The sequence below is a fragment of the Coturnix japonica genome, chromosome Z (genome assembly GCF_054131305.1).
Source record: "Coturnix japonica strain WE chromosome Z, WE-NBRP24, whole genome shotgun sequence".
Taxonomy (NCBI): Eukaryota; Metazoa; Chordata; class Aves; order Galliformes; family Phasianidae; genus Coturnix; species Coturnix japonica.
Genome location: NC_140702.1, coordinates 59,384,910 through 59,404,603, shown reverse-complemented (window position 1 = coordinate 59,404,603; position 19,694 = coordinate 59,384,910). Strand labels below are relative to the sequence as shown.

Genomic DNA, 19,694 nt, shown 5'->3' with positions numbered 1-19,694 from the left:
GTTATGAGTAGGCAATTGTACTTTACTGGGTGATTTATTTCCCTTTGTTTAAGGACAGCATTTATTTATTTTTCTCTTTTGTTTAAATAGTTAAAGGTGCAGCAGCACTAATTTGGATTAGAATCCTTTTATTATCATTTCTGCTTTCCTGGTCAAATTCTGTACTGCTCTGCATGTCACCTATTTTTGAAATCATTGTGCTCCCTGCAGAAACAGAAATATTAAGTGATTAAAATAACTGATTTATCCTGGAGTTTTCTATGAAAGATGCAGTAATAGCTGGGTTATTGGGAAGGGAAAGGGGGCTGTTTTAATTTTTTGAAAGAAACCTTCTTTGAATAGTAAGAGAACTCAGTCTCTTGTGTGGATTTTTGCATTCATATTTCAGATCTAATTGTCACATGTGGATGTCAATGCTACATAATAATAGTTGAGGTGGTGAAAATGATTTGAGACCATTTTGTATTTTTCTTCTTTTCCGGAAGGGGTGTGGGTGTTTTGTTTTTTGTTTTTTTTTGTGGTGGTGGTGTCTGTAAGGAAGAAAAATTAAAATAAAACACAGTTGTGTGGATTTATTTTATTTTTCTCCCACAAGAACTTTTAGTTTTACTCAGGTTTTTGCCTTCAGTAGGGCTGCTTACATATAAGATTAAATAAACCTTTACAGGTGTACTACACATGGAAGTTTTACTGGCATAACTTAGGTAGTTAGTGAAGAAGTGTGATTGCTGTGTGGTACTGTTGTGTCACTTGAATCTTCCCAGTATGTATGGATGAGTGGTGTTGGTAACTCTGTTCTTAATCTTATGGCTGAATGATTTGACACTTTGTTAGTTTTACTCTGGCACTGCAAAGCAGAGTTGTTTATTTTCATTCAGTGCTGTACTTTAGTATGTTTTATTACTATGTATTCTATATGGGCTTCCCTGTCCTGGTTGGATGTTCTGTGTTCCAGATGAAGGCCTAAGTAAATGCTAACATGCAGATCTGTAACTGAAAGAAACAAGTTCACAGAGAAAGTGAGAAATTCTCATTGCAGAAGTTTTATAGCAATCAGCGACCATTAAGGACTTGTTGGGCTTAGTAATCATCTATGTATTCTGCTGAGTTTCTGAAGGATGTGTGTTTGCTACCTTATGAAAGTACATAAAATCTTTAAAATAAGTTTACGTGCACATATGTAAATATTAAATGAGCATATCTCAGTGTATTACCATCAGGTTTGTGATACTGACAAATCATAAAGCATTGCTGAACTTTCAAATTCAACTGCATATTTTCATGTTAGAATGCTTGTATTCATTATTTAGTGCAGCCTTTGGTGTTAATTTTGGAAATGACAATTAATAAAGTAATCACTTTGGTTAGTCTGGCTCTCACTTGAGTTGCTAGCTCTCCTGGATATTACCAACAAATTCCATCAGCATGTCTGACAATTTATTTTTTGCAGAGGTGAAGCTGGAATGAGTAAAGATAAATCTGTATTAATTTAGCCTATCAATTAATTGATTTTGAATAATTCTAAATTAATTACTGAATTTCAATTAACGTTTTCATTCTGTTTTGGATGTCTCAATTAACCGGTGAATATACTTACATGTAGAAGGGTTGTATGTCCAGTGCTTTGAACACCTGGTGTGTTGGAAAGCTGTTTAATAATCTGTTCTACCAAAAGGAATTCAAACCAAACTTAAGGTTAATTTTTAGCTGCTGTAATAGTATTCTGAAAGTAGTTTCCTGAATAGTCTGCTGTGTATGGAGTAATTAAATTTTTGTTGGAACTTATTTGGCTGGTTTTGTTTTTTTGTTTTTAAGACTAAAGTTGTATGAGACATAATTATTTTCCCAGAATAACAGAATGGTTGGAGTTGGAAGGGTGGAAGGGACCCTTGGTTCATCTTGTCCAACTCCTGCCCAAGTGCAGACTCCGTGCTGCCCAGGCCACTGTCCAGGCAGCTGCTGAAGATCCTCTAAGGAGGAGAGCCTGCAGCTCTTCTACCTACCTTGCTGCAGGCTTCCAGTACCTAGAGGTACTATAAACAGGAAAGGAGTCTACTCTTTACAAGGGTAGATAATAGCAACTTCCATCTTCCTTACAACTTCCCTTCCAGTGTTTGAAGGTATTGATGAGATCGTGTGAGAGGCATTCTAGTTCCCAGATCACTTTGGTAGCCTCCTGTTGGACTCTATTCAGTATATCCAGAAATCCTTCTCTCTGAATAGGTGAGGTGTAGATTTGAAGGATGGACTGTTGAGTGGATTAGGAATTGGTTGGCTAGACACAGCCAAAAGGTTGTGATCAATGGCTCTGTGTCACGGTGGAGACTGGTCGCAGGCAGCCTCAGGGGTCAGTCTTGGGACTGGTGTTCTTCAACATCGTTAATTCATCAGTGACACAGATGATGGCACTGAGTGCATCCTCAGCATGTTTGTAGACAACACCAGGCTGAGTGGTGCAGTCAATACACTGGAGGGAAGTGAAGCCATCCAGAGGGATCCGGGCAGGCTGGAGAAGTGGGTCCATGAAACCTAGAGAGGTTTGACAAAGCCAGGTGCAAGGTGTTGCACTTAGGTCAGGGCAATCCCAGGTGTTTATACAGACTGGGGGAAGAGCTTCTTGAGAGCAGCCCTGCGGAAAAGAGCTTGGGGGTCCTGGTGGATGAGAAGCTGGACATGAGCCAGCAGTGTGTGCTTGCAGCCTGGAAAGCCAACTGTGTTCTGGGCTGCATTAAAAGAGGAGTGGGCAGCAGGGAGAGGGAGGTGATTGTCCCCCTCCATTCAGCTCCTTTGAGGCTCCAATTGCAGTACTGTGTCCAGGCCTGGGGCCCAGTACAAGAAGGGCATGGATTTCTTGAAATGGGTCAACAGGGGGGCCACAAAGATGATCAGAGGGCTGGAGCACCTCTCCTATCAGGAAAGGTTGAGGGAACTGGGCTTGTCTAGCATGAAGTAGAGAAGGCTCCAGGGAGATCTAATTGTGATCTTCCAGTACTTGAAGGCAGCATATAAACAGGAGGGGAACAACTGTGTACACAGGTTGATAGTGACAGGACAAGGGGGAATGGTTTTTAACTGAGACAGTGAAGGTTTAGATTAGATATTAGGAGGAGGTTTTTCACCCAGAAGGTGGTAACACACTGGAACAGGTTGCCCAAGGAGGTTGTGGGTGCCCCATCTCTGGAGGCGTTCAAGGCCAGGCTGGGTGTGGCTCTGGGCAGCCTATCAGTTTTGCAACCCTGCCCATGGCAGGGACTTGAAACTAGATGATCTTTGAGGTCTTTTTCAACCCAAGCCATTCTACGATTCTATGGTTCTGTATCTAATGTTTTGGTGGGCCCAGAACTGGGTCCTGCACTCTAGCTGTGGCCTCTCCTGATCTGCTGGCTTTACTTTGCCTAATGCAGCTAAGAGTACCATTAGCTGCCTTAAGGGCACTTTACTGTCTCGTGTTCATCTTGGTGTGAATCTACACCTTTTCTGCAGAGCTGCTTTCCAGACTCTGTGCTTGTTGAATTCCATGAGATTTTTGCCATCATATTTTTTTCATTTTATTCTGCAGTTGTCTAAGTTGAGTTTCTTAGGAGTGAGAAAAATGAAAATATGTAGGTTACTCCAAAAGTAAGTTCTGTTTAATTCCATTAACAGAGTCCAACAATAGATACAAAGAACATAAGAACAGTTTGAGCAATTTTTCAGCTACAAAACGTTTTTTCGACACAGCCTCCACCTTTGCTGTGCATTTTCTCCAGCAATGAACAAGATCTTACATGTCATGCTTGTAAAAATCTCCACCAGTGGAGGTGACCCACTGACCCAACTGATGAAATGCAGCATCTACCCTTCATTGTGCTCACATCCACTGTTTGATCTCTATCAATGTTGACAATTGCTGATGAATTTCAGTGGTTGCCATTTTTTCTGCATGGAGGAATGTAGTGACAAACGCTTGTTTCATATGCACTTCCATGTCAGATGCCATGTTGTCAGGCTGTCCCTCTGCTGCCACCTGTCTCATGGCAACAAAATGTAATGAAATTCTGGGGAGAAGGTTCAGCCACTGCTGTGATACCACCATCTACATCTGATGGTAGATGGGCTAACATAATAACTCTTACTTTTGGAACAGCCCTCATACTAATCTGATGGCTTTGTGTTGTGAGGTTGCTTTATAGTGTAGTGCTGTTTTGGTGACCTTTTATAGAAGAGAAGAACAAACTCATATCATTATTTTATCTCAAGAGTTTTGGTAGAAATAATTAGTGTTTGTATGTGATTCCTGTACTCCTGCATCACAGATGTGGAAATCTCACTTTTCAGCACAATATCAGGCTCTCAGATTAGTCATTTTAGGGCTGTAATTTTGAGTCTGTGTATATTCTCCCACTACACACCCACCTATCTTATCTCCAATACTGAAGTTTCCATTTGCCTTTTTTTATAGTTCTTGTTTATTTGCTATTTGTGAGTTTGTGTGTGTGAAAAACCTTCATTGATAGCCTGGTGATTTTTTCTTTTTCTTCAGAAATGTGATAAGAAATATGGCCCACATGGTGACCTCCAGAATTTTGTGTTTTTAAGATTAACAATATTATGGCATAGTATTGTTAATTTTTGAAGACAAAATAGGTAGTTTTCTTCAATTTCAGTCAGTTACTTCCTTTCCTGGATATTAAAAATCATGAAGTAGGGAAATAATTAAAATAGCACTTCATTTTGGGTTTCTGGCACTATTTAGTAATGGTGTTCATCAACAATGCCCTTGTTAAAGTGCAAGCATATCCCTTGTAGACAAAACTGTTCCTGTCTTGTTTGCCTGCACAGAATGATATGGGCCAGGAGTGTCCTTTTGCATTCTGATTTAGTAGGATAGATGAAGGATAACAGAATACAAAAATTGATTTTTTCCTTATGCAACCCGGTAGTTCTCAGATATTTTGTGCATATGAAATGGTTAGTTTGTTTTCTCCATATACTAAACAGCTGTTTTTTTCAAGTAGCATGTTACTGACCAACTGAATAAAATTTGCAGAAACAGTCTTTTCCTGCTGAGAGGAAAGATCCAGGGCTATTAATTTGCCTTCTCTTATGTCAGAAGATGAATAAAAGGTGTACCAAACAGCCCATGGAGAAGAAAATTCCAGGGGGAAGTTGAGATTGGGTGCGTGTGCATCTCCAAATGGTCAAACCTTAGTGTTTGAGATACAAATGTTTTAAACAGAGAATCTATTGAAGTGAAATGTCTCCCACTGGTAGCACCACATATGATGACTTTATTTTGTATTTTTTTAAAGAAAATGAAAAACAAATTCAGTATGCATGAAAAAATCATCATGTTTTGATGCAGCTACAATACCTTTTATAGGAATGTAACCGATTCCAAACCATACAAAGATAATTACTGGAAGGTTTTACTCGTAAAACTTTGGTATTGAGACTGTTTTTTTCCCCCCTCAGATATGCTGTTAGAGATGCAGATACAGCTTTTGAAATTAGTGACAAATGATAATTCTACATTTGAAGGTCTTGTAATTGGATTGGAGTTACTTTTGTAAGTGGTTTATTGTTTTAGCAACAGTTAATTCAACAGCGTCACTGAACTAGCATACTTCTTTGTTGGAGGAATCTTCATTTGTGTGAATAAAGCATCAAGACTATAGCATGTTTTGACTAAGCTGAAGACACCTGGGTTTGTAGGTGCAGGGGAGAAATGACAGTGTCAGTGGGCAGTCAGTAAAAGTGGACAGTGCTACAGATGATATAATTGTTCCTCTTTTTTGGACTTCATGTGAGTTTGTGCAATCTACAAGAGAGTTCATTGTCTCTCAGAAATTAGTACAGATTTTCATGTTTTTGCTTGCTACCATTGTACTTGTAATTCAGTAAGTGTAGTGCTTGGTGGTGCGGTGTGGTGGCTGTTAGCAAATGGTACTAATTCTCGGTGTCTCTCTATGCAACACTGCATAGCATCATTACACAATTGGTAGATTTTTCAAATACTTAAAGGGGGAAAATTAACAGAGCTTGTTTGTTTATTGTATTTGTACAAAATTAACTTCATGATGCTTAAGGTAATATCATTAGCTCATCCATGTGTTCCCACTAGCAAGGTGCATTCTGTTGTGCTTAACTGTGAGGTGTGAATCTCCAGTGCAAACCAGTGCTGTCAGGTTTTCTGAAGGGGCAGAAAGTATATGTATACAGCAGTACTCTTAAACACTTGTAAATCCTGTGGTCCATAATCTAAAGAACTGCAGTGTTTCTGGCAATGGTGTATATATTTGAGAGGAGCAAAAGGCTTCTTGTTTCATTTTGCATACCTGTGTAGAGCTGACCACAATCATGCCTTTCATTTTTTATAATATTAAGGGGGTTTAGGCAGCCAGGGATGATTTAGAAGCTGTGTTGTCTGATTAGCAGTACTAAAAGGAAATCTATTTTATACAAACAGTTCTTCTTTTACATGTCAGTAGCTTATAGGTTAGTAATGTATTTTTATTCTGTAATAACAAGTAACATTTTCCCATTAGATTCTGTACTAGTTAAGGCATTTGGTAGCAGGGTCGGGCCAGCCAGGACTCTGCACATTCCTTTCCTCCTGCAGGTCCAAGATTGTTATGCTTCTTTTCTGAGGCATTTTTCCACTTTGTCTGGGCTTCTTAACTTGTTTGCAAAGATTTTGTTTCTATGCAAGGCTCTCTAACATTGCTCTGTCAGGAGAATTTCCTATCCTTGTCCAATAAAAATGAGCATCCAGAGCATTCTGGTTCCCATGAAATCCTGTCTCTGATTCTCATCCTACAGTTTCTTCTCCTATTAACAAGAAAGGCTTTTATTTCAAGAAGTAATTTGGATGCCTGTTATATTTGTTTGTTTCTTGCTTCCTTGACTCAAGTCCATTAAGTAATTTTCATCCTCATTTGTTGTTCAGACTTCCTAGCTGTTTTACTGGAATTCCTTACAGTGAATTTAAGCCCTTGGCAGGAGGCTGTTTTCCTTTGTGTTATTTTCATGCAAAAACTCTTAAGATTATCCATTGACTTAATTTATTGGAGACCACAGGTGTGTGTATTCTTCTGATAGATGGTTGAAAAACTCATATATGCTGCCCTTAATTTTTTCCTGTGCAGGTATTTTAAATGTGAGGACCCCAGTTTACAATGAGGAGCAATACATTTCCCATGCCTCTTTATTCTAAAATTAATAGGGAATTGAAGAGTAGCAAGTAAAAAAATAGTAGTGCACTCAAAACAGTAGAATTGGTGGGGTGGAAACAAACTCTGAAATTTACTTGTGTTTAGATAGAGTAGTTTGGGGCAAGTGTGGTACTTGAAATGGTTCACATAATAGGAGTATTTGTACAGTACTTCTGTAGATGGTATGTTCTTTATACTCTGTTGTACGCATCTGCTACTTTCCGCTGATAAAATCACTTTTTTGACCTAAATATAGAACTAATACTACTATATGTACATTCTTGCTTTTGTGTTACAAACATGTCGTTGCTCTTAATTATCCTAAGGAATGATCTCTAGAATGGCTACCTGAAGACTGACAGAAGAGGAGTTGTGACTGAGAGATCCAGCATAACAACTGTGAAATATTACGGTGACACACGTGTTTTTCCTCTTGTAGATACACTTGGGCATAAAGCCATGTTTAGCTAAGATGTCAAGCCCGGCACATTTAAGAGGGAGGAACTATACCCAAATATTTCAATGAAGAATTTTCTGTCTTCAGCTTCTGTGATTTGTAGGTCATCTTGTGAGTTGGTGGGATTATAACAGAAAATTAAATTAGATAACACTGCCAATATAGAAAAACACAAGGTGAATTAATGAAATCAGTTGGCATATTATCTAGTTCCCATTTCTGTGTTAGTTACGCATATGCTTGTTGGATGGTGACTTTTTCTGTTGGTTGTTCCATTCTCCTCTCTGTTTACAGAATAATACCTAAAGCTCAATTCAAATTTCCACTCTTGTCTATAAATTGATTTCAATTCTGGGTGGAGGATGTTACTGCAAATTGCATTTTAACACTTATTAATGCTTTTTTTGTTGTTTGTTGTTTTTTTAGCTGAAAAGAGTCAGACAGTGAATTTGAGAGAACTCACTTGAAATGCTAAAGTAACTAGAATGCAAATCTGAAAAATGCTTATTGCATTCTGTATGTCAAACAGTGGGTCATTAGCAGCTAATTAACAAGCATGTTATGTGAGTAGATTGTTTTCTAATCACTAAAAAGGCTGTTAATCTGTGGTATTATTGGTTACTTCAAGGACTGTGGTTAGTTGAAGATATGTATTCTGATCTAGTTTATAAAGTTTGTGTCTCTGAGAGTGGAAGCTTGGAAAAGATGTAATGTATGCCCAGAGTTAGCCTAATCCTTTCCAGATGGGCAAAATGTGTTTTATTTAATTCCAAATCCAGAAGAGTGACCAGTATCATGGAGTAAAACTTTTGTGCTTTGACTGGAGACTTGAAGTCTGAAAGCTGTTTTTTTTGTTTTGTTTTGTTTTTTTTTTAAAAAAGTAAATGCATTAAAATATTTGCTATTGAGTAAAGAGACAGGTAACGTTCACCTATCTCAAGTTAAGGCAGAAATTTTGAGTTTAATCTCACACACTTAAGATGTGCTTAATGAGTGAAATTGGTCACAAACCTAATGACTTCCTGAACTGGAAAACTTGAATATATAGCAGCATATACACCAGCATGAAACGTGAGCAGTGCAACTCCTTCCTACCCCTGGTGAAAGGTTTTCTGTACATGAGGCATAATTAAAAATGCATTTAAATGAATCCATAAAATACCAAACTGCATTTTCTGTTGTTGGTAATGGTATATTAATGTTTGCTGTAGTTTAGAAATAAATGTTGTTCTTTTATACACCCACCTTACAACAGAAGAAAAAAATCAATGAAAAATTCTTTTGTATGCTGTGTTTTTTTTCCTCTTCAGGCATTTACCTTCTTAGTTGCACAAAGGGTCATAAAACTACTCAAATGATAGTTTTTCCAGGAAATGTTTGGTGGTAATAGTTTGGGATATCTGTTAGAACACTCAGTTACTGCTTGGTCAGATATCTGAGGAAGGGCTTTCTAGCAGTTTGAAATGTCATATTTTGCCTTCTTTTATTTAGAGAACATAGAGACTTTTAAAAAACTTCTCATTTTAATTTTTTTCTTACTAGTCCGATTAGAATCTTAGCAATACCCTTCCCTTCCCCCTGCTTAAGTACAATATCAGAGCTGGTATTTTCACAATTTATAGTGACTGGCAGAATAATAGATATGCGAGTGACTAGCTGTGCTTCTCATTCTTAACAATCCAGAAAAACATATTAGGCCAGTTTTTATCCTGGATTTTTACCAGTGTTGCAGTTTGTCTCAGTCTGTTGCAAAAGTCCGTCTCTTGCCGCACATGAATATATTCTACATTTTCATGTTTTCTTCAGATTTTAAATGTTGGTCTTGACTATTAGCTCAAGTTTATGACTATATTTTATTAGATTGCTTCTGTATGGGAACACATTAAAAACATTTGTCTTTAATTAAGGCACAGGTTGTAAATTAATTCTTTTAGTGACAACATCACATCCATTTAACTTCAGTATTCAGTGTTCTTCAGTTTCTACTAGTTTAGGCAAATCTGGCCTAACAAAGGGCACGATTATTTATACATTGAGGTCAGTGGCAGAATGCCCAATTTTTCAGTAGGATCTGGATAGGATTTCAATCTGAGTTCATAGCCTTTTCATTTTAATTATGCAAATACTCGTACTGTAAAGTGAGCATTGCTTTATCCCTGCTGCTTAACTTTTTCAAATATTCAACAGCTTTAAAATCTGTACCTGGAGTTATGTGTCTGAGTTTGTTAACCATTTCAAAATTAGTGGTGGTATTCTCTCTAACCTTGCATTTGTTTCTGTTAAATTTGCTGCTTTTCTAAGCACCCATTATTAATGGAAGTAGATCACTTCCTAATTAATTTTTAGAAAAATTTTAATTTTTCTAATCCAGCGTGTTAGAAGCATTTTCCAAAGTGAATTAGTTAGTGCTAAAAGTTGATTCTGAAGTCAACCTGCTAAACAATAGATGAAAATTTGTTTTGAACTCAAATAATATTTTTAATGATAAGAAAATTGTTGAAGAAAATAAGTCACATTGGTTTGTGTGCACTATTCAGAATGAAGATATTGTCTGTATTATTCTCTCAATTATCTTTGCAACTAACACTTGTTTTTTAAATTAGTTTCATAGTCTATTGTATAAAGTGAATATTGAGGTTATAGTTGCTGCTAAGCACAAACATTGAGATAGTCAAGCAAAATGAAATTCTGGTCAAACCATTTATTTTGCAGTACTGTGTGAATAAGCAGTGATCTGGCCAACTGTAAAGAACTATATATGAAACTGTAAACATGCTTAATGACTAGCAGGAATTCTATGTATTCACTATTCCAAGTGCTCTATTCCAGTGTTTCCTACCATTGTTTTCTGTACTCTTCTGTTGCTTTCATATTGTCTTATTATCAGCAGATGAAACCGTAATACTTCCTCTCTGGAAACATTCAGGGCCAGGCTGGATGGGACTTTGAGCAACCGGGGAGATGTTAGGTATCCTGGCCTATAGCAGGGGGTTGGAACTACATGATCTTAAAGGTCTCTTCCAACGCAAACCTTTCTATGATTTTGTAACACATGGAAAAATTCCAAATGGGATCATCCTTAGCAAATCTAGGCATCTCTGCTTTCTCATGCTTTAACTTCTTTCTTTTGCTTTTCATTTTTATGCATCTTCATTTGATGTGTGCCTTTTATTTTATTTCCTTTGACTCTTTCTTTGTTCATACATAGTGGCTTGTATGACTCAAATAGGGAAACAGATCCTAGCCTAGGAGCTGAAGGTGAGGGTCGACCCCTTCTCCTGCATAATCAGTGACAGAAGTAGAGGGGATGGCCTCAGGTTGCACCAGGGGAGTATTTCAATTTGGGTCAGGTGCTAGAATGTGCTGCTCAGGGAGGTGATGGAGTCACCAAACCTGGAGGTGTTGAAGAAACATTTAGATGTACTGAGAGTCACAATTTAGTGGGGAAATGGTGGTAGGTAGACAGTTGGGCTGGATGATCTTGGAGATCTTTTCCAACCTTGGTGGTTCTATGATTCTGAGATAGAATTCTGTAACGTCAATTTTTACAACTGTCACAGAGTGGTAAAACTTAAAGCTTTTAGAGGAAAAAGTTACGTATTCTAAAGGAACAAGAATTTCAAGAAAATTAATGTTGGACAGTAATTTTCTAGAGACAGTACTTTAGCCTTCAGGTGTAGTTTTATGCTAAATACTTTTATGTACTGAGAGCAATGAGTATTAATTGTCCAAGCTAACCTTCACTGCCTTAGTGTGAATAACCTTGTGCATTTAGATTTTGTTGCTCAGTATCTGAAGTTCCATATGTGTTTTGGAAACTTGCATACCTTTTGTCCTGCAGCAGGGATTCTGTGAAAATAGAGAAATAACATAATGCTATTTTTTAAACTGGTGTAAATATGGAACAAAAACTAACTTAAACAGTTAACTTCATGTTATAGTTTTCATACAGCATGCAGTTGGGTGCAGCTTTAAGATGGTGAAAGAAATACAACGTAAATCAAATGAATTCAGCGGAAGAACATTCTGAAGTTTGTTACCATCAGTGTTGGTCATAGGGTGCAGTGGAAGGCTCTTGTCTCAGAGAGAATTAGTTTGAATTATTTTTAATCCCATAATGAATATTTAACTGGCTTAAACTCTAATGAATACATCACGATTCATAGCAACTCAAAATTGTATCAAAATAGTAAATGAAAAGATATAAGTGGGTGAAAGCATGTTCCTGAGAGCATAATTGATACATATGGCAGTGATGCTGAACACTAATGAAGTTAATTTCAACATACAATATTCTTAGCTTGTGATGATTGATCACTTTTTTTTTTTTTTTTAATGGTAGCATCTTTTTTAAGCAACTTTGCGTAGTACAGCGAGTCAAAAAGTTTAATTTTTGAATATAATAATGTTAAATGCTTTGGGACAGCACTGCATTGATCTCTGTTGTGAAATATGCACATAAACTTTCAGTCACAGCGATTCTTCAGGCAGGCACTGAATATACAAAGTGTTTTCAGGTGAAAGTATGCAGTGGTAAGCTTGCATTCCTTCAGATGGAGAGGAGATATTTCTTTTCAGTATGTAATGGCTTAAGATTAAGCTTCAGTGCTCATTGTGCCACAGTATGAAATGCTGCTTGGTGAGACTACTCAAAATTGCCAGAAACTCACTATTTATTATATGTAGCACTCTTATTTCCATATATTAGATGTATTTCCTTGTGTGGAATGAAGAAATTACAATGGCTCTGAGCATTTTAAACATAGAAAATGTACTCTAAAATGTTTTTAACTGTTAAATAATACACCTGGTGTACTGAGGGGCTTCATGAGCTACAAAAGGTTTTGATCCTCATTAGCCTAGTCCAAAAGAGATTTTAGCTGTCACAGTAATGTGTAATTTTATTTTCGTTTGCCTGCGACCCCTCTATGCTTAACCTCTGATTAAGTGGTTCTACTTAGTAGGTTGTCAGGAAGAGTAGGTAGTGTGGCTGCAGTCTAGCATTTTGATCTATAAATTAAAATCTCATGTTTATACCATATGTCTTAAATATTAACTTTGCATTACATAGTTATGAAAACAACAAGCAAAAGAAGAATTGCAAGAGTATATCATAAGGAAGGGCAATAGAGGACAAAATACTTATTCTTTCTCACTGGTGATAATTACTGGATTTAGTATATGTGAAGGAGAAGAAGGAACACAAGTTAGTCTCTGTGTTGAAGCCAACACCCAAAACCTTTTCTTTTTCTTTTCTTTTCTTTTTTTTCTTTTTTCTTTTTTTTGTTCCATACTTTAAAGATGTATGAATAAAGATGAACAAAAAACAAAAAACAAACAAACAAAAACAAAACAAGACAAAATTCTATGGATTCCTCAAGCCCAGAACACCAATAGCGCCTTTTAAAACTTTGGTACTTAAAACTTCTTATAGTATCAAAGCTTTATTTTTGGAGTGTATTTGTTCTGTCTTTCCTTGTTTTTCCTGTTGTGCTAATGCTGTGATTTCAGTTCCAAGTCATACAACCTTCGTAGCAATAGGAAGAAAAATAAGAACATTAATGGTATTCAGTCCAAGCCTGTAAATTATTTTTACTTTCTCAGTGATCTTATCTCAAGCTATGCTATTCGCTAAAGGTCACTGTTGTTGAGTTACTTAAATGTTACAAATGTGTTCAGTTTTCTGTTTCTGTTATCCTTGAGGTGCAGGGGCGTCTCCTCCTCTCCTTTATGTTAGAGATTGTTTTTCCACTCTGATCTCCAGGTGTCTGTTGCAGCTGCATGGGGGTATTTTCTATGAGGTAGTCTGAAGCAACGTTTTGTGCTACAGTTGATTCAGATGTATCCTATTTTTGAAAATACATAATCTGTAGAAATAGAATAAACCAGTGTTAAACAGTTACTTTAAGTCACAAATTCATAGCAATGTAAAATAAGGGAATGCTTTTTTTCTAAATAACTTTAATTTTTAAAAAATAATAAATGATTAAAAAGTAGTACTCAATCTCAAAGACACCTGTTACCGTATGTATGTCAAACTAACAAACCAACAATGTTCATAAAGACCCCTGGACAGTTTATTTAGTTCGTGTGCTACTCTGTTTTCCTGTAAATTCTTTGGCAGAGAGGACCCCAGACATTAGTCTGGCGCAAAGGAGGCTGAGGGGAGACCTTATCTCCCTCTTCCAGTACCTGAAAGGCGCTTACAGTGAGAGCGGGGCAAGTCTCTTCTCACTGGTGACAAGTGACAGGATGAGAGGAAATGGCCTCAAGTTGTGCCAGCGTAAGTTTAGGTTGGATGTTAGGAAGCAGTTCTTTACAGAAAGGGTAGTCAGAAATAGGCTCTCCAGGGAGGTGGTTGAATTGCCATCCCTGGTTGTGTTTAAGAGCCATTTGGATGTGGTGCTCAGGGATATGATTTAGCAGAGGGTTGTTAGAGTTGGGGTACTATGGTTTAGGCTGCAGTTGGACTTGATCTTTGAGTTCTTTTCCAGCCTGGGTAATTCTATGATTCTGTGACTCATGTTCCACTGTTAGGGGTTTTTCCCATTGAAAACTGTACTGTTCCCATAGAGTATTCCATGTAGGAGATTCCATCTTTCAGCTGCTAGTCTATTATCTTCATGTTTGGAAATGCTAATGTCTCTAGGTTGAATGTAGTTAGAAAGTGTGCTCTTTGTAAAGCTCATTTGGAGGGAAAGCATTTTCATACTCTTGTGGTTTTATGATTTTTGGTTACTGGTATTCCACATCATAACATCATGTAGTGCACTGGGAGTTAAAGTGCTAATTTTTATAATTAGTTGTTAATTATGTCCAAACCAGCCTGTAATCTGTTGACACATACTAAGACAACATGCAGTTCTCATTTTGAATCTATTTCATGCAAGTGTGTAATCTTTTAATTTTATATGTGTTTGTAAATTAATGCTTTGACACTTGTAAATAGCAAGTATATGATGGAATTCAGTGGCGTGTTTTGTCAGAGGTGACACTTCAATGTAATGGACTTTGGATAAGTCTGTTCCCAAGAATATTCTTTCAGCGTTACTGCGTCAGCATATATTTCCTTCTACCTTACAACAAAGTACTTGTTCCATGAAATTAGAGTTTCTGTTGTGTAAAATGTTGAGATTTCAGTAGATGAAGTAGATAAAATGTAAGATGCTAGTTTAAAAACAATTAGTATAAATTAAGGAACAAAAATTAAAAATCTATTTTTTGTCTGATATCACAATATGAAGTGGCGATTTAGTGTAATATTTTGTGGGGAGGACATATAAAAGCACAGCAGAACTGAGGTCATGACATGCAGCTCCACCAATACAAGAAGAAAATTGAATTGAAAACTTGACTGCAGTAGTAACTTATATATTAATTATTGTTTACAGGATCATATACTTTATTTGAAGGTGTTTATTTCTTGAATGTTGGGCATGTAAGCTTGAAGCATATAGGTGAAGAGAATGTTTCTTACTAAATGATTCAGTTTGGATATTTTTCACTTCAAGTCACCACTGTTGTTACATACTGATTTTTATGCCCTTAACATAGAATGTTCCAAGACATATCGATTCAAGTCACTCTTGGAAAAATCTTTCCCCAGCTCTGAAGGAAAATAACTTGAGATTAGAAGTTTGTGAATGTACAGTAGTTGTTTTGTTCTGTTCATTTGTATTTTCTAATCACAAAACCAGATTGTTTGGTGTTGCATAGCATATATTCATGCAGTTTAAGGAACTGTATGTAGGGTGGAAACTGCACTGGAGAGGACACACCTTGAGTCCAGTTTTGGGCCTCTCACTGCAAGAAAGATGTCAAGACCCTGGAATGTGTTCAAAGAAGGGCAACAAAGCTAGTGAGGGGTCAAGAGCACAGGCCATATGAGGATCGGCTGAGGGAGCTGCTAGGATTGTTCAGCCTGGATAAGAGGAGGCTCAGGGGAGACCTCATTGCTCTCTATAACTTCCTGAAGGGAAGAGAAAGGAGTTGGCCTCTTCTCTCGTGTCATTAGTGATAGGACTAAAGGAAATAGTTTCAAGCTGCAGCAGGGGAGATTCAGGCTAGACATTAGGAAGTATTACTTCTCAGAAAGGGTGGTCAGGCACTGGAATGCACTGCCCAGGGAGGTGGTGGAGTCAGTGACCCTGGGGGTGTTCAAGGAATGACCGGGTGTTGTGTTGAGGGACATGGTTTAGTGGGAGCTATTGGTAATATGTGAACAGTTGGACTGGATGATCTTTTAGGTCTGTGTGAAGGAAATGGTATGGTTGGGTCTGTGAGCTCTTCTGCATGGAGGTATAAAGTCATACCATGGTCAGTTCAGAATGGGAAGAAATGGTGTTTGTCTGCCAATACAAAGACAGAAAAGTTCATAACTCTACTGATTATCTAATTTTTATATACGTCTATGTGCATTTGGACAATGGATCTAGAAGTATCCCATCTATTATTGGCAAGTAACTTTATTTAAGCACCTACCAAAATCTCTTTTCTTAAGATTGCCACTTCTTTGCCCTTTGTCACAGTGCGTGTCGTTGTTAGGAATTATTTCAGTTTTATATGTGCAAACTGAGTTTGAGGGAATTTCTGTATGTTCTTGTTCATATAGATTCTCATGTGTACTGTGAGGCATTATTTTATAGCAGCTCAAAACCCAAAATGTTGATAGCCTCCTACTCCAAGCATCTACCTATTTTTTCCAAATAGTTACCAAGTAATTTCCTGTTACACGTGGTGAGGTCAAAACTAGACTGCCAGGTCATGTTTGCTTCATATTTTTAAACAGAGTTTTTTTGGAGGAGACTTCAGATGTAAGGTCAGATGTTTCTGGAGGTTTGCTCTCCACAAATGAAATCTTTACAAAGAAAACTGACTTTCTAAAACTTTCTAAAGTAGCCATCTTAAAACTGCTTTTGAATATTCTTCAATAAGCTGCCACCTGTATGTATTTGAATGCGTTTTGCTACCAAGACAGAAAAATGTAAGTGAGGCGATTGAAACGTGGTGAAAGAGCTGGAAGGAGCAGAAGGACTGGAAAGGGAATGCTATACCATAAAGGTCTTTGTGCAGCTTTTAAGTTCAGCAGGGGTTCCAGTAAGGCATATTCCTATTCCTTTTCCTATGTTATCTTAGTAGTAAATAGATTAGAGTTTCTCAGCCAAGGTTTTAGGAATAAAGGATCCCTACACCATACTTAAAATAAATAAATGAAATAAATTCTTGAGTGTTTTCATATCCATTGAACTCACTGAAAGTTGCTTGGGGATAAGCACATTTGAAGCATATTTTGGCTTTTTAAAACAGAAATGTGGACAGCTTTATACTTTGAGTTACTTCTCCTCAGAAGCACTGTTGGCAAGTAGGAAAGTAAGACTGTTATTCTGTCAAATATGCAATAGTTGAACTTGTCAAGTCCAAAAATGAGATTTGTGACTGGGGCATGCCAGAGATGCTAGTATGAGGTTATATGTAAGTTTTGTATTCAACTAATTGCTCAGAATCTCTAGTTACTGTGAAAGGCAGACTATCTGCAAAGAAGGACAGTCCATATGAAATAACTGTTTTATAAATGTGTACAAAGATGTAGAACATACATAATGGACAAGAGTCTACTTCTCATTTCTCTCCCTCCCCAAACCCCCTTTTCTCCACCTCCTCTGTTCTGTTGCTTGTTCACTTTTAGGTATGGCATGGATATAGGTTTGATGTTAACAGATTGGAGCATTTGGTGACAAAATGTCACCAATTTTTCTGTCTATCTTCTTAAAAGTAAATAGTATCTTTATAAACATCAGAGGAAGTGATACTCTTTTTAGAACTTGTATGTTTGGATAGTTTTCTGTTTAAATTAAACTGTACTGAAATAGCTTTTGTGTGTTGAGTGTATTGTTCAAAGAGAAGGGAATTTCTGAGAAAAGCAAAACAAAATTAAAGATATACCCATGCCTTTCCAAGAGAGTGACAATGCAGCCTAAGGTCAGTTTTTAGTAACTTTCATTAACTACATTAAGGGTGTACATCATAAACTGTGCAAATATGTCAAGTGCATAGCAGGGATTTGTTTTCAAGCACCCAGAACCAATAATAATTAAAAAAAATCTTAAGATACATACTGTTTTTTCTGCATTTTTCTGAGAGAATGACACAAGGTACATTCAGCGGGTTATGTAGATTTACTTTTCCTTGACCACTGTATGTATTTCTAGAAGTGTGGTTTATCTGCTCTGTTTTATTTCTTCAGAAAGGTACGTCTTTCATGTTGATCATCAGTGAGTCAAGTAAACCAATATATTCAGTAAAGTATTCAAGTTTTTCTTTTCTAAATGTTGTGTCTTCCAGCATTGTTAAACTCATATTCCAGAATCTTATTTTATAGGTGGGGAGTGGGAGGGGAGAGGAGAAGTGAGGAACAAATGTATTCTTTTCCAGATGCAGTTTGGTGCATAATTTTGAGCATATTCATGTTTTGATGTCTGACAGTGAAAGACTGTAGAGAGGCAACATATTTGGGAAGTTACATCCTCCTTTAGAAACTAAAGCTCTTAAATTACATTGGAACAGAAGCGTCTGAAACTTTTTGGAAATAATTTAGGTTTAAGTATTATTAGTCTAGAAATAGACTCACTATCATGTTACATAAACTGGGTTAACATTTTATTATGAAAAGGGATTACATTTTCAGTGGGATAGAAAACTTTTTAAATGTCACTTTGAACTTGCTTTTTCTGTTTCATGGGAAATACGTGCTATGTTAGTTGTATTATAATTAATTTGTTGACTCAGTAGGTGGCACTCTTCCCTCTGAGTCACCAAAATGCCATCTGTACTTGAGGTTTGCTTTTTTTGGAATAGAGTATAGAATAGATCCTGTCTACTTCTGCTCATTGGAACATCAGTTGTGATGTTCTAACAAAGTCTGTGTTAAAGAATTAGGCTCTTGCTTCTCAGAGCCCTGGTTATTACTGCTGTTAGATAATGATTTTTTTTTTAATTTTTTTTTTTTTAATTCTGAGCTGTTGTGTGTTTTAGACTTAAAATACCCAGCTTTGAAGGTGGTAGCATTCAAATAGTTTTTTTTGTTTTTTTTTTTTTAAATGTTTCTTGTGCTTGAATATTAATAATTCTGCAACAATTTTTACCTGAATGATTGTGCCATACTAGCAATTTCTAGCTTTGTTGCATTGGAGTTTGACTTGTAAACTGTGCTGGCTGCCCCTCCCCAGGATCATTTCTACCTGACATTTGACAGCTGCAAACTATGCTGGAGGTTGTAAAATGTTACAGGTTCTGATTATCAAATCTTTATTCACAGAATTGAGTCTACGTCTTCAATAGGGTTAATTTCACGTTAAGTGTAAATTCCTTGTATAAGATTTAAGCATCAGTTAATTTTCAGTGAATTTTATGTGAGACGGAGGTATATAATTGTGCTGATACTCTGTGCTCCTAATATCAAAGCAGGATCTCGTGGTATGGCTTACCGCCTGCCTAAGGGTCCAATTCTACCACTACAGACAAATACAAGTCAACAGTAGACCACTTAAGTGTAAGCATATGCTCAATCTTTAAATACATGTCCTTGTGTATGTTACTGAAAAGTATTTGAAAGTGAAATTTTACTGCCAGAATGCCTTAGTCTCAAAGTTACAAGTGTTCCAGTTCTGAGCATCAGTACTTTTGACTATGCTGTGTCTATGTCCTCAAAACCCATGATAACAAGAGGAACTGGGCTTTGCTATGTGTCTACGATTATTCTTGCGACTTACATCAGAGGCACATAATTTATGTGCGCCACTCATTTGTACACCATGTGATTCTTGTTTTGGCTTTTTTTATTCAGTGCATTGTGCTAATCAAGTTTTGCCTTGCTTTATGCAGCCTATAATTGAAAAACAAAATCACACAACCTTCATGCCTTTTCTTATTTCCATCTAATTATGGATTGAAATAGGTACTGCAGTTTGAAATCTCTCTTTCATTAAATACAGCTCATTCTGCTGATTTTTAAAATTTTTAAATTTAATTTTATTTTTTTGAATTTG

General features: G+C 36.8%; 1 protein-coding gene across 12 annotated transcripts in view; it reads left to right on the top strand.

Moving 5' to 3' along the window:
• The window catches only part of ADAMTS6 (ADAM metallopeptidase with thrombospondin type 1 motif 6), a 145,395-nt gene that overhangs the window by 21,184 nt on the left and 104,517 nt on the right, over positions 1-19,694 (top strand). The window lies entirely within an intron of this gene.